The sequence below is a fragment of the Podarcis liolepis genome, assembly GCF_965112155.1.
Source record: "Podarcis liolepis genome assembly, chromosome: 6".
Classification (NCBI taxonomy): Eukaryota; Metazoa; Chordata; class Lepidosauria; order Squamata; family Lacertidae; genus Podarcis; species Podarcis liolepis.
The window spans coordinates 8,389,375-8,404,879 of NC_139559.1; the positions used below are offsets into that span (position 1 = coordinate 8,389,375).

At 45.1% G+C, this 15,505-nt stretch overlaps 1 long non-coding RNA gene across 1 annotated transcript in view; it reads right to left on the reverse strand.

Moving 5' to 3' along the window:
• Positions 1-258: 258 nt before the first annotated feature.
• Positions 259-15,505, reverse strand: part of LOC310708964 — a 49,913-nt gene continuing 34,666 nt past the window's right edge. The window contains exon 3 of the long non-coding RNA XR_014527265.1: positions 259-398. This is a non-coding gene — a long non-coding RNA (uncharacterized lncRNA). The remainder of the gene's footprint in view (positions 399-15,505) is intronic.

Below are 15,505 nucleotides of genomic sequence, written 5' to 3' on the forward strand. Positions count from 1 at the left end.
CGCATGCCGCTGTGCACACACAGACATGAATTCAGGAAAGAAAGAGCGGGGGGGGGAGTGTAAATCATTTTAGGCCCTGAAATGCATAACATTTGCCACATTTCTATATATGCAAGATAAATTTAGAGCGACTCAGTAACCAACTAGTGGTGATAAATTAGCATAGCATAAATTACCCGGCAGTCTCCACTGTTTCTTTAAATTCTTGGCTGCGGTGATTTAATCTTGGCAGAGCGTGACTTCCTGGTTTGACGTCATTTGCTACGAACAATGCAGAAATTATAGCAGGCAGCTGTGTTGAACTCCACATCCCTGCCTCAGCCATTCTCTTCTAATGAATATGCAAATAGGAGGACAGCCATCTTGGATTGGATTGTTGGCTCTGCGTTGGTTGTCTCCTGCTGGGCATGTTAAAAAACAAGACTGTTTTCTACAGAGGCTCTTTTCTACAGAAGCACCGCCATCTTGGTGCTTGCTGTGCATTGCTGTAGAAGAATCCAAAATGGCAGCCCTAATGCCATCATAGGAATTTAGCAATGTCTAGGCAACACAATGGGGGACGCGGGTGGCGCTGTGGGTAAAACCTCAGTGCCTAGGACTTGCTGATCATAAGGTCGGCGGTTCGAATCCCCGCAGCGGGATGAGCTCCCATCATTCGGTCCCAGCTCCTGCCCACCTAGCAGTTCGAAAGCACCCCTAAGTGCAAGTAGATAAATAGGTACCGTTTTATAGCGGGAAGGTAAACGGCGTTTCTGTGTGCGGCACTGGTGCTGGCTTGACAGTTGCAGCTTCGTCATGCTGGCCACGTGACCCGGAAGTGTCTTCGGATGGCACCGGCTCCCGGCCTCTTGAGCGAGATGAGCGCGCAACCCTAGAGTCGGTCACGACTAGCCTGTCCGGGCAGGGGTACCTTTACCTTACTTAGGCAACACGATGACCATGTATATACGCAATAGACAATCTTTATAGAATTCCTTCAAACCATGACAAGCACAAAATGAAATCTTTAGTCTCAAAGTTTCTGAAAATCTTTAAATGATGCGAGGTACCAGACTTTGTACGGTGAAAGACAAGCTGTAACTTTGTACTGCTCCTTTAATCCCAAACTCCTTGTATTTGTATTGTTACTTTGCACTGTACCTTTAAACTCAACCTCCTTGTTATTAGCACCACCTGGAGTTGGCTTTATATGTTTTTCAAAAAATATTGTTAGCAGCAGTGACTACACTATTACATAAGCACTGTTCCACAGCATCTGATATTTTCATTTACATGCAATCATTCAAAATAAGATGGGGTATGTACTCTTGTTCATTACTGTTTGTATTATAGTTTATAATTTTTGTAAAGTGATATGTCATGCAGGTCATCGTCTGTAAAATTTTATTTTTGGTTTATGAAGCAATTCTATATCCTCCCACCACACTGACGAAGAATTCTACAAAACAGTAGTCAATATCTGGAATCACTGTTCAGTGTTGGACATCATATTTGCTGAATACACAAAGCTTCACAGCTTGTCTTTCATCGTACAAAGTCTGGTACCTTGCTTTATTTAAAAATTTTCAGAGACTTTGAGACTAAAGATTATCTATTGCATATGTCCATGGTCATTGTGTTGTCTAGACAGTGCTGACATTCTCTTTGCAACACAGGGGTTTGTTTGGTTAATCATAGAAACTTAGGCAGCTGAGTCAATATGGTCTATACAGACTCATACAGCCCAAGTGTCCCATTTTTATCAGGACATCACAAATTTCCAGAAGACCCCTTGGCTTCTTATTGAATCCCAGAATGTCCCGGGATCCATGCATCCTCTCCTGGGCAGCTGCTACTGAGGAGCATGACTTTCTCTCTTCCCAGTGTCTTAATAATTTTAGCAGTGGCTGTTGGGAGAAGCCTCACTCTCCTCTAATCAGAGTGGACATCGGGGAGCAGAAAAAAACACTGTCGTGATGGGCTGGTAGCAGAGCAATGGTGGTGAAGCACAGAGATGAGGAAACTAGGAGCCAGGCCCGCTCTGCATCGGCCAAGGGCACCAAGAAGGCCTGATCATATGGTGTGCACCAAGGGAGAAGGTCTGACTGCACTGGTCAAGCTGCGCCAGAGGGGGAGGATGTGCTGGCAGATAAAGAGCAAGGGTGTCCCATCACCTCCTGGAAAATAGAAGGAGAAGAAATGGAGGCAGTGGGAGATTCTTGGGAGAAAAGCGATGACAAACCTAGACAGCATCTTAAAAAGCAGAGACATCACCTTGTCAACAAAGGTCTGTATAGTTAAAGCTCTGGTTTTCCCAGTAGTGATGTATGGAAGTGAGAGCTGGACCATAAAAAAGGCTGACTGCCAAAGAATTGATGCTTTTGAATTATGGTGCTGGAGGAGACTCTTGAGAGTCCCATGGACTGCAAGAAGATCAAACCCCTCCATTCTGAAGGAAATCAGCCCTGAGTGCTCACTGGGAGGACAGATCCTGAAGCTGAGGCTCCAATACTTTGGCCACCTCATGAGAAGAGAAGACTCCCTGGAAAAGACCCTGATGTTGGGAAAGATGGAGGGCACAAGGAGAAGGGGACGACAGAGGACGAGATGGTTGGACAGTGTTCTCAAAGCTACCAGGATGAGTTTTACCAAACTGCCGGAGGCAGTGGAAGACAGGAGTGCCTGGCATGCTCTGGTCCATGGGGTCCCGAAGAGTCGGACATGACTAAACGACTAAACAACAACAACAAAGATGGCAGTGGTGGTGGGGGGCAGTGGGGGGTGCGCATGGTGGCAGGCAATGCCCTGAATTGTGATTATAATAATTTGGAGGGTATGCTAACTCACAGTTGCTCTCCAGGGATTCAGGCAAGGGACCTGGAGATGCTGGGGACTGAGTGTTGGACCTTGTGTATTTAAAGTAGGTGCTCTACACCCCTTCCATTTTGTTCACTCCATCTCTCAACCGCCACTTTGTTTTTCGTTCTGGCAATTCAGGCATCTTGCAAGACATGGGCCACTGTGTGATTTAATAGCCTCCCGCAATCCAGTCAGACCTCACTGGGGTGCAAAGATATCAGACTGGGTTTCTTGCCTAGACAAGAACTCAATTTATGTTCCAAGAGAATAACAAAGAGATAGGATAGGTTGGTGCTTAACAGACCACAAAGTGCAAAGGCAAAGCTTTGCTCCACAACCTGATTTAGCGCTATGATGCAGCCTGAGATTACATGAAGCAATAGGGAAATGATCTTCTGATCATGTATAAAGTGCTCCCCGCTCCCCACTGAGAGACAAGAGCTATTCGGCGATACAGACTGGATAAATGAGCAAGCCTCTGCCACAGATAAGAGGGTGTACTCTGGGGAGAGACCTGGTGCCTAACTTAGCATTGTTAGAACGGTGGTGTTAAATCACTGTCAATTACTGCTGTTGTCACAGGTCACTAAGTTTAACTAACGCTGTACGTAGAATTGCCGCTGTGCATGAAACGTATGTTTCCCTCCCAATTTGATTGCCATTTGATCCCAAGGTTTACAATCCTCCACCTCCCAAATATACATGCCCCCCCCAGCTGAGGATACTTTGAGCCTCTAAGGAACTTGATTCTATCCAGTTTATGAAAGCTTATGCCACTATCAATCTGTTATGATATCCATTGCTGCTTTCACAGAAACAGACGAAGACCTCTCTGGAAATTGCTATCTGATATCAACTGCCTAATATCCAACACTGGGTCCAAATATCACTAAGAGCCAAAGAGTAGTATCAAACATTTTGTGAATAATCAACGGTAATGGTGCTGAATTTTGCATTTCCCAGCTCAGAGATGTGAATCTCAGTGGCTTGCAATGTTGACTTCAAAGGAAAATCTGAGCTACAGTAGAACTTCTCCATCTCAACCTGCCCAAAACTTTGGTCGAGGAGTGAAACGAAATATTTGACATCAGAATCTATTGAGCAGGGACAGCCAACATGTTGGCCTTGAGAGGTTTTATATGATGGTGGTTGTTTATTAAATAATTTGCCACTTAATTCCAAATTAAGTTTTGAAGCAGTTTAAAAAAAGAATAAAACAAAGATTAAAATACAAATACCCATTAATTAAAACATGCAGGAAAGCAATCCTATTAGAATAACACCAATTAAGGCAGCAGATTGAGAAGAGAGATCAAGGGAATGATGGTGTAAACTGATGAGCTCTCAAAAGCTGGCAGAATGCTTTGATCTTAACAGGAATTTTTCTAAGGTGGGTTCATGCATTTGGTTCATAGGAACCCTTACCTTCAAGGTGATCAGCCAGCGTAATTGTTTGAAATATTTGAGATCTGCATGCTTACACAGTCAACTATTCTTCTCATAAGATAGTACAGGCATAGGCAAACTCCGGCCCTCCAGATGTTTGGGACTACAATTCCCATCATCCCTAGCTAACAGAACCAGTGGTCAGGGATGATGGGAACTGTAGTCTCAAACATCTGGAGGGCTGGAGTTTGCCTATGCCTGAGATAGTACATCTAACATTCTAACCCTTGATTTTATGTTTGAGTGTGCGGCCATTCAGAAACATACAAAGAAATAAGTCCTCCATCCAGCAGAGGGTGCTGTGAAAAATGGAGCTGCAAGTCTTGTCATCCCTGGCCCTTGCTGACTGGGGATGATGGGAATTGGAGTCAAGCAGTACCTAGAGGGCACTACGTTGACTACACCACCATAGAGGAGATCTGGGGAGAGCAATTTAATTCCATTTCTAGTAGTTCTTGAAGCTACCCTAGGTACTGAATACAACATGGAAAATTGTGTATACCGATCTACTTACCATTAGGATTTTGAGTCAAAGCAAAGTAGCTTCTCTCCCAACCCTCATATTTTTCCCAGTTTCAAGGGATAAGGAATAACGTAGCTGGGAAAAGAGGAGACTGAGAGGAAATATGATAGCCATCTTCAAAGATCTCAATGGCTGTCACATGGAAGATGGAGCAAGCTTGTTTTCTTCTTCTCTGGAGGGTAGGGCTCGAACCAATGGCTTCAAGTTACAAGAAGGGAGATTCTGATTAAACATCAGGTAGAGCTGTTTGGCAATGGAATGGACTTCCTTGGGAGGTTATGGGCTCTCCTTCCTTGGAGGTTTTTAAGCAGAGGTTGGATAGCTGTCTGTCATGGATGCTTTAGTTGAGATGTTGGGAAACTGTGTACGTGCAGCTACTCACACAGAGTTAATTAAGGTTTGGCAGACAGCCAGAAGGCAATCTGAAGGAGTAAGTCTGTCTGGAGATAACAGAGACATGGAGACTGCTCCCTGATTGGTCAAGCTCTCTCAAAGGAGTGATAATTAATGGTCTACTAACTGGAATGCGTTAGTTCAGAGTTCGTGGTTCAGAGTTCTGTGTCAGTGTAGGAGTTATGAGTTGTGTCAGAGAGAGCTAGCAAAAGATCCATGTTCTGTTCCTGTAAATAGTCCACTGTATATAATAAACACCTAGCTACAAGTTCCTGGTTCCTGCTTCATCTATCCTGGCTGCAGCCAAGTCGCCAATTGCTTCCGTGGATTCTGCGTTTACTCTGCTAGGTCTGGCTAAGGTCCTGCAACTAGTCAAAAAGTTGCGAAACACCAAATAGGTTTTGCCAACTCTGGACCCAACTCTGAGTCTATTATTCTGTGATTCTATCCTCTCTTGATTTAAGTGCAATAAGCCCTTTTTGCTGAAAACTCTTCCAGCTGTTGCAGCTTTGATCACTCCCACCAGCCTGACACCACGGTATATGCCATCCTGTCAAATACTGGTAGATAAACCTCAACCTGGTTCAACAGCCCTCGAAGGGTAAACAGCCTTATTTGCTAATGATCCCCTTGCCATTTACATGCCTGTAGGTCTGTTTACTATTTTAGCTGCAGCTGTCAGTCTCAAAACAAAGAAACAAACCTGATAGAGCTTTCAATTTTTCAGAGGCGCATATTACAAATTCAAAATGATACTCACGGATTAATTGAGCCTAGAACCGAGTTCACCATTCCGGGTAAACTTGGGACACAGCTCGTAGTTAAACTATACAATTGTCTCTCACAAGAAGCAGCGATAGTCACCAACTTGTTTGGCCTTGAAAGAGAAATTCGTGGAGGGTAAGGCTATTGATGGCTGCTACTCATGATGACAAGTTCTACTTCCACTGTAAGAGTCAACCCTCTCTCCACTGCAAACTAGCCAGATTGCTCGGTACCAACTTCTCTTACTGATGTCCCCATGTTTAATAATTGGTGAAGGTTTCTTTCTTCTTTTAAACCTAGACAAGCATATGAAGAAGAAAGGCACATCCCCGTTTGTAGCACAGTCCAAGGAGGAAATAATAATAATAATAATAATAATAATAATAATAATAATAATAATTTTTATACACCACCCACCTGGCTAGGTTTTCCCAGCCACTTTGGGAGGCTTCCAGTACAAATAAAAACATAATAAACCATCAAACATTAAAAACCTCCCGATACAGGGCTGCCTTCAGATATATTCTAAAAGTCAAATAGTTGTTTATCTCTTGGACATCTGACGGGAGGACATTCCACAGGGAAGGCCCCCTGCCCGGTTGCCTGTAACTTCACTTCTCACAGTGAGGGATCTGCCAGAAGGCCTTTGGAGCTGGACCTCAGTAGGGGACGATGGGGTTGGAGACACTCCTTCAGGATACAGCTGAAGGTGCACATCAGGTTTCTTCACCAAAGACCTTGGAACGGCCAATGCAATTCTATCTGCAGACAGTGCTTTAGTGACTTCAGAATGCCAAAGAAGATGTCATCAGGGTTGGCTTGAGCTGTTGCAGAAATGTATTTGCAGTATATTTTATTCATATGCTGCCACATTGTAGACATCGGCAGAAATGATGCCATGGCATCTGCCAGAGGGTTCAGCTTAAGTATAGTTCCTTTAATGAAAACACCTCCAGGTTCCCAGCCCTTGGAGGCATCTAGAATCCTGAGGTCATTATGGTAGTCAAGCCTTACAAGCAACCAGGGATGGTGGGCGTTGGAGTCCATCAGCAACGCATGACATTGCCTGCCCCTGGTTCTTCAGTAGGTGGCTTGCAGCTCCCTGCTGGGTCACAGTCTGATCCAAGGTTCCATGTCATGGGTAGCATCCAAAGAAACTCTTCCACTAGTGGGAAATTCCCATTGTTCAGCTGAAAGTCCTTGCGTCAGGGGAAATGCAAGGCTGGCATTTAGCCATTTCCGACCTGGGAGGAGAGGGGGTTGCGGGCAGAAATCCCTCCCACATCCCGCACGCGGGGCTGGCCATTGCCCCCGCGTGATTAGGGAATCCCCGGGCGTGTCGGCGACCCGGCCCGCCAATCGGCGGACCGGGGAGGCGTGGCATAGCCTATTTAAGGCTAGGCACGCCCGGGGACCGCCCTCTTTGCCCCGTTCCAGCTGAGCGGTTTTTTCCCCGTCCCACCCACCCATTAGGTTTTAGGTAGCTTTGACCTTGCTATGGACTCCGGTTGGTCACCGCAAGGGGCCTGGTAGGAATTTTTCCAAGTTGGCACACTTCGAGCCTTTTGGTTTTTTCGCCTACCTCGTAGCAAACGTCACAACTTATTCGGTATTGGCGGTTAGGCATTGGCAGGGGTCAATTGTTATGCAAATGAAGGGGGGAAGGAAACGCCATCACCTTCCCCAAAAGAAAAGGGTAGTCCGGTAGAGGACTCCGGGGGGCGTTGCCTTGTCCGAAACCTAGGGAGGTAAGGGCCTCCGGCACGCCCCAGTGCGGTGACACCCGTTGGGATCCTAGTTGGCGTACTTCAACAGGACTCCCACGGCTTGTGGACAACCCTTCCCGGTTCCCATGCCGGGTAGTCGATAGGAGCCAATGCCTAAGGCCAATACCTTCCAATTCTGTAATCAATAAAGTTGTGGCCTTTTATGCCCATTAACCTTAAATACTGTGTCCAGTGTCTTCATTTCACATGGGGGAGGGGACTTGCCACGCAACCATGAGGTGAGATGCAGCAATTTACTTTGGGCCATTTGGGCAATATCTTGCTGGAAATTGGCACCAAAGCTGGCACTCCTTCTCCATTACTGGCAGAGGTAGCAGGGCAGATAGGGTGCCCATGGAGGTGCCACTGGGTGGACCAGCCCAGCATGAAAGGCAATTCACTAACATCTTTTCGGCACGTTGCCTCATTTCCTGGGCATTTTATGGACTATAATAATGGTTGTTATTTGTCACCGACAATTTGTTGCCGTCAAAGCTCTTGCTGCTGCTTTATTGTGACTGTGGATTTTTTTTTAAAAAAGGGGGATCTTTTATGATATATTTTATGATAATATATTTTCTTATTTATGCTTATGCTCATGAAATTATTGTAAGCTGCTTGGAGACTACTTGCAACTAATAAGTTCAATGAATATTAATGTGGAGAATGATAAATAAATTTGAGTGCATGGGGAGCCAGCTAGTCCATTTGGAAAGGAAAAAGCTGTATCTGGAGAAGAGATGGAACTGGATAGGGGTCAAGAGGAGAAGGGGGTGGTGCTTAACCCTTTCCCCAACGAACTGCTATTTCTCCATGTCAAACTGTCTTCCAAGTGGCTTTAACTCTTGTGCAGGGCTGGACTTAGCTTTGATGAGCTACTGAAGGTAATAGGGCCCTTTATATGACCAGCTGTCCTTTGTCAACAACAAATTGCCACTGTTTTTTTGTGTTGAATATATGCTATACAGTGGTACCTCAGGTTACATACGCTTCAGGTTACAGACTCCGCTAACCCAGAAATAGTGCTTCAGGTTAAGAACTTTGCTTCAGGATGAGAACAGAAATCGTGCTCTGGCGGCACGGCAGCAGCAGGAGGCCCCATTAGCTAAAGTGGTGCTTCAGGTTAAGAACAGTTTCAGGTTAAGTACGGACCTCCAGAACGAATTAAGTACTTAACCTGAGGTACCACTGTATTGTAGTTTATGGACCTAATAGGTATCTAAAGCCATTTGCACATGTTGCTGTGCAACCATTCCATGCAGAATGTAGGCACCCTATATATAGAAATGAGCAAACCAGTGATATTTTGGGGAGCAGGCTAGCAGGCGGGGCCCATGACTTACATCATAGGAGCCTACACAACACAAAACACTGTTGCTGTATGGAAGTTTTATTTTATTTGTTTTTTTTATCTTCTATTTTGGAAATGTACATCCAGTTGTTTTTTCCTTTAATTTTTTTGCCCCCCCCCCAAGAGAGCGGGGCCCTAAGCTACAGCTTGTTTGGCTTATACGTAAATCTGACACTGCTCTTGTGTGGTTTTAAAATGAGGAGAAACAGGCATCTAAAATCCTGACTGAGAAAATGGCATGTTTTTTTGGAGAGGACAGTTTGAAGTAATGAAATGACAGGTGGGGAAAGGGTTAAGTGCCTCTCCCCTCTTACATGTTCCCCTGACCATGATGGCACTCTGACATGCTGCAACATGGGCTCTGGCTGATACTTGTGCGAGAAAAGACCCTTTTGCAGTGGACATCTCCATTCAAAGCACATTCATTCATACGCAACTGGTTTCCAAAAAGGGGCTCTTGGCCGGGTTGTAAATGAGGTAAATTTGCAAAATGCTGCTCCATGCATGAAACCATTGTGGTCCAGGGCAGCATATATATTTAAAGACACCTTTATGTAATCTTTTTTTGGCGGGGGGCAGTGTCAGATTTACGTATAAGCTAAACAAGCTATAGCTTAGGGCCCCACTCTCTTGGGGGCCTCCCAAAAATTTAAAGGAAAACAACTGGATGTACACTTCCAAAATAAAAAAATTCCTTCCAGTAGCACCTTAAAGACCAACTAAATTAGTTCTTGGTATGAGCTTTCGTGTGCATGCACACTTCTTCAGATACCACTTTCTGAAAGTGGTATCTTCAGATACCACTTTCAGATACCACTTTCAGAGCACACTTTCTTCAGATAACAAGTGTGCATGCACACGAAAGCTCATACCAAGAACTAATTTAGTTGGTCTTTAAGGTGCTACTGGAAGGAATTTTTTTATTTTGACTATGGCAGACCAACACGGCTACCTATCTGTAACTTCCAAAATATAAGATAAAAAACAAATAAAATAAACCCTACATAAAGCAACAGTGTTTTGTGTTGTGTAGGCTCCTATTTGTTATATGCAATTGGCTTTAGATACCTATTAGGTCTGTAAATTACCATATAGCATATATTCAACACAAAAACCAGCAACAATTTGTTGTTGACAATGGACAGCTGGAAACATAAAGGGCCCCATTACCTTCAGTAACTGAGGGCCTCATCAAACCTAAATCCGGTGCTGGGGGGTACACTGTTGAAAATATTTCACCAATTGTTTAAAGCCTGGTAGACAATGTGTCAGAATTCCCCCCCCCCCCTTTTTGGTAAGGATTGGAAAGCAAGTGCTAAGGCTGGTCTCAATAGGTTTGCATATGTTTGAAATACATCCAGCCTTCAAAATTTACACATCTCTGAATTTCACAATAAAATTCTTCAGCCAAAAAGTGTGCATGAAAATGAAATTTTTGGGGGAGGGTGTTAACAGCTATGTGCGACCTATGTCATATTGGGGGGGGGGATTGCTTGTAGAAATGCATATATTTAAAGTAATAGACACAAAACTGCTTGGTGACAGTTTTGAATGGGGAATTAGCAAACTGATGAAGAAATGGGGCAAAATTAATTGTAGAAAAATTAGAAACTGGGAGAAACCAAAATGGACATGTTCATCTAATGCCAAGCATCCAAGCATCAATTTGACTTTTAACAAAAGAAGCTGTCCAGTTTGCTTCCATCTACAGAAAAGCCGAACAAGACCACCAGGAACTCACCCCCCCTTTCCGTTCTCCCTCCCCTCCCTTAAAGATGTGATCCATTAAACCTCCAATAATAATAAAAGAAGGAGTTAAGGAGGTCAGGGTTTGCCAAGGCCCTGATGAAACAAAGACTTTTCATCCATGAGCCGGGAATTGGATTAAGATGTCGGGCAGCAAATTCCATCCACTCATTCGGGTAAAATGCCATTTTCGGAGCAAGTGGGTTGTGACAGCTGCAGGAGTGCATCACATCAGCGATGTTTGTTAACAAAAGTGAGGGGTGCTGGTGGAGGGAAAGAGAGAGAGAGAGAGAGAGAGAGAGAGAGAGAGAGAGGGAGGGAGGGAGGGAGGGAGGGAGGGAGAGAGAGAGGCAGCTGAACTGGAAATACTTTGTATGCGTTTATTAATTTTTGATTGCTTGTGCCCAGAAAGGGAAAGTTAATAATGCATTACTGCCGACGGCGAGGCCCACTCCAGAGAGGAGGACATCGAAATGACTAAAGCAGTGAAGCGTGAAACGTGAACAACAAGGAGGAAGGACACCAGCCAGTAAGTTTCCATCAAATGAGTTAAACTCAAACTGAAATGCCACGGCTAGTGACTTAGGAACAGAGCGAGGGCTGTTTACCTGACAAATCACTCCGTCAGATGTCAGTCTGAAGAATGCGCAAAACTCTTCCTGCAGCCGACTCTCTGGATGCTGTGGCTTCTGGTGCAAAAGAATGGTGGGCGGTTTAGAAACCGGAGTCCACCGGCTTTGTTTCCAGATAGAGGCTCCAGACTGAAGCTTCTTAGGGTCCAAATATCTTGGAGACAAATATGGGGAGATTGTAGACAAGAGGCCTGAGAGTGCAGATGGACAAGTAGAGACTTAAACTCCAATGGCATTCCCAAGTGAGGAAGTGGGGGATGCAAAAATCAGTTCTAAGCTGATCAAATGTATATGATTTATTTAAATCATTTATAAATGGCTTAATATTTTTTTAAAAAACACTAAACAGTGTGCACCATAAAAAGACCAGTGAACTATCTATCTATCATCTATCTATCTATCTATCTATCTATCTATCTATCTATCTATCTATTATCTATCTATCTATCTATCTATCTATCTATCTATCTATCTATTAATCTATCTATCTATCTATCTATCTATCTATCTATCTATCAGCTATCTATCAGCTATCTATCTATCTATCTATCATCTATCTATCCCATAAAATCAGTAAAACAGGAATATCAAAGTATATAAAAACAAAAACAGGAATTCAGAGAATTCATATAGACAAAACAGGGTGTGATCTTAAGGGCCTTGGCAAAAAAGATAAGTCTTTTTGCAAGACATCAGTTTTGGGGGCATTGCCCTATGCCATTCTGTAGGGTACAGAACCAAGGATTTTGCCCTAAGGGAATCGAAGGGATCTTACAGGTCTATAGAGGGGCAGGTGGCTTTGTATTCCCTATAACTATCTCCAGTACATGTGTGAGAGAGAGGCTGAATTCAGTAGCCCCCAGCTCTGTTTTAGCCCCCAGCTCTGTCCCTTTGAACACACTTAACGCCCATAATATCTGGGTTCTCCATGAGTCAGAGTTAACAGAAAGTTTTCATCTCTGAGCTGCAGAATGCACAAACGCTATCTCACACATAGGCTTCTTAACACGCACAATTTGCACGCGCGCGCGCACACACACACACACACACGTCAAACACACAGTCCCTTTCTGCTATCCCTCTCCTCTTCCAGCTCAGTCGATTCATCCGACAAGCCAATGCCAATGATGACACGTATTCTTATCCTCCCCAGACAGACTGACAGCACCTCCGGTCAATCCTATTAGGCAAAGCAATCTGGAAGTATTTGAAAATGTTATTCTTCCAGGATGAAAAGAAAAAGAGGCAGATCAGGGTACCTAATTCCGGCTAAAAGCTCCTCAGCTCCCATCCACTCCTAATTAAGCTTAGAGTGTAATCTCAGTGAACTGCAAACCTGTTCTGCTAACCTGAGAGAAGCCAAGACCTTTCTAAAAATTACAATTATTGTTATTTTTTTAAATCACAGAGCAGACACCATATACCACGAAACATGCAAATTACCTTCAAATGTAATCTGAAGACGAAAGTGGGGGCGAGGTGGGGGGACAGGAACATTTCAAACAAGAATTAGATGGGAATTTACTACTGAACAGACAGCCAAAAATTGTTTCCTCCCATTGCCCAGCATTCCGCAGCAGTGGCTGATTTATTTATTCTTTAAGTGTTATCACTCAGCTTTGCTCTTATGGGATTACAAACTTTTCCGGACTTACTTTTTAAACACATTTCTAAAGGATTATTTAAAATGTTTAACATGATTTCATGCAAAAGACGGGAGCTCAGTTGGTCACCTTGACCAAAGCAACACTGCTCCAAGATAGTAGCCAATAATTTAACCTTCATTCTGACATTTCTTTGCACGGTTAGAGGTAGAAGTGGACCAGAAATGAGGGGAAAGGAACCTGGGACAACTAGGGGCTCTTGCTTCGTGTCTGGATTTTGCCAGGATATGTGATTACACCCAAGCCTGACCACCGTAGTTCATATGTTGGCTGCCCTTGGACCTGGTTCAGAAGTTCCAACTAGTGCAGAATGCTGCAGCCAGGTTGCTGATGAAGTCACCCGGTGGAGGACATGCAAAACCATTGTTAAAACATCCCCACTGGCTCCCCAGCTGCTGTAAAGACAGGTTCAAGATCCTTGCATTAATTGACAAAGCCAGGGGTCAGCAACCTAAATGTGATGGCATGGGAATCTGATTCAGAGGCTGAACCCGAGGAATCCCAGCTGCACAGGAGTCCTCACCTTCAGGGCCGGCTGAGCCAGGGCAGGGGCTTGAACCTGAAGGGCCCTCACCTGTGCTGGATCCTCAGGAGCAGACACCAGCTGAATCCACTCTGGCTCCAGAGGTGATTGAGGACCCATTGTCTGCAGGTTCTCCCCTCCCAGCCCTTTCAGGGGAAGGTGAGGCTGCCTCTGGGTCCAGTAACCCTCCAGCCTCTCCTGAGCTGCAGAGGCTCAGGGCAGAGAGGCGGAGGGAACTAAGTTCTCGCAGGAGGAATGCTCGCCTCCAGGCCAGGAGAGACGAGTCACCTGTGGACCGGGCTGCCCTATGCCTCAGAGGAGATAAAGGCCAGCCCGCCCAGTCTCAGGTTGCGGGAGCAACATCATTGGTTACCTGTTCCTGCCGACACCCTGTCCTGCTTTCTGCCAGAGTTCCTGACCACGCCCAACTCCCTGCCTTGGACCCCGCTTCAGCCTCAGACTGGACATGGACCACGCCACACGGTAACCCCCCGGGACCAGCACACTAAGGCCCATGGGCCACAAATGGCCCATGGGGGTCGTTTAACCCACCCATGGACCCCCGCTGCCCATTCGGGGACCCCTGTCGCCTGCTCAGTTGGCTCCCGTATGCCGCGCTAAACTGGTGCAGAGCAGAGCAGGGACCGCCTTCTGCAATGCTGGCCAGCTTCCCATTGGCTGCAGGAAGCTCATGCAGCGAATGGGAAGCTGCGCACGCCTCCTCCGTGCCAGAAGGAGCACCAGAAATAGCATTTGTGCATGCATGCGTGGGTGTGCACACATTCTGGCCCACCATGGCATCTGCAGCATCATGAACTGGTCCAAGCCACAAAACCTTTCTGACCCCCAGACAAACCCTTGAACATCTTGGGTCTAGGGTACCTGTCAGGAATGAGCCAGCTCCAAGCGAAGAAAGCAGCCAGGATCAGAGAGGCTTAGATGTTAGTCATGCAGGGGAGAGCCGGCAGCTGCAGAATTCGGCTCTTTCTGACCTTGATGGGCAAGCTGATAAGGCAGTAGATGAAAGCAGGCTAGAACACAGCCAAAGCTCGCCGGAAGCACAAAACTCAGAGACAGCCTCTCTGAAACGGAAGAGGTGGGAGCGAGCCAATAAGTCCACACAGTCCGCGAATGGGAGGGTTGCTAGACCAGAAGCAAAGCAAGAGACATAGGGTGCAAAAGTTCAATATCTTCTGTCAACGCCGGAAGAAGTCTTCAGAAGGGTCATCTTGAGTAATGATGCCGGAGGCTTTGTTAGAGCTGTCCGGAGCTATCTGTTTGTTTTTGCAATAAATCCTCCTTTTTAATTACCTACGCTTACTGTGTTATCAAGCTGGGAATCTGGACTCCTGACAGTACCTCAGGGATGGCCAAAATCCTTATATCTCAGCTCGATCGCTGAGCTCATCTGCAAGAGCGTAACTGGCTGTTCCCTGAGTTGGTGAAGCTCACTGGCAACAACAGAAACCAAGCCTAGAGTGTCATTGGCACAGTCCTGTGGAATAGTCTGCCAGGAGAGATTTAGCGGGCACCTTCTGTGCCAACTTTTAAACACTTGCTGAAAACTTCTCCATTCTGTCAGTCTTATGCAGGCCACAGAGTGCATAGGAATGCATATTTCCACAATAGTTAACTGATTTCTGATATTAACTTTTTAAATATGGTTTTTTATTGTATTGCTTTATGTATAGTTGTTGTGAACTGTCTCGATATTTCTTTATGAATTAGTTGCACATATATTTTCAAATAAATGAATAATATAAACAAATATGCATTATTATTACTTATAGAGCTTTTTTCTGGAGGTACGCAAGCCCCTAAACATTTTGTGAATCTTTGTACTTTTGTCCATTTGCTG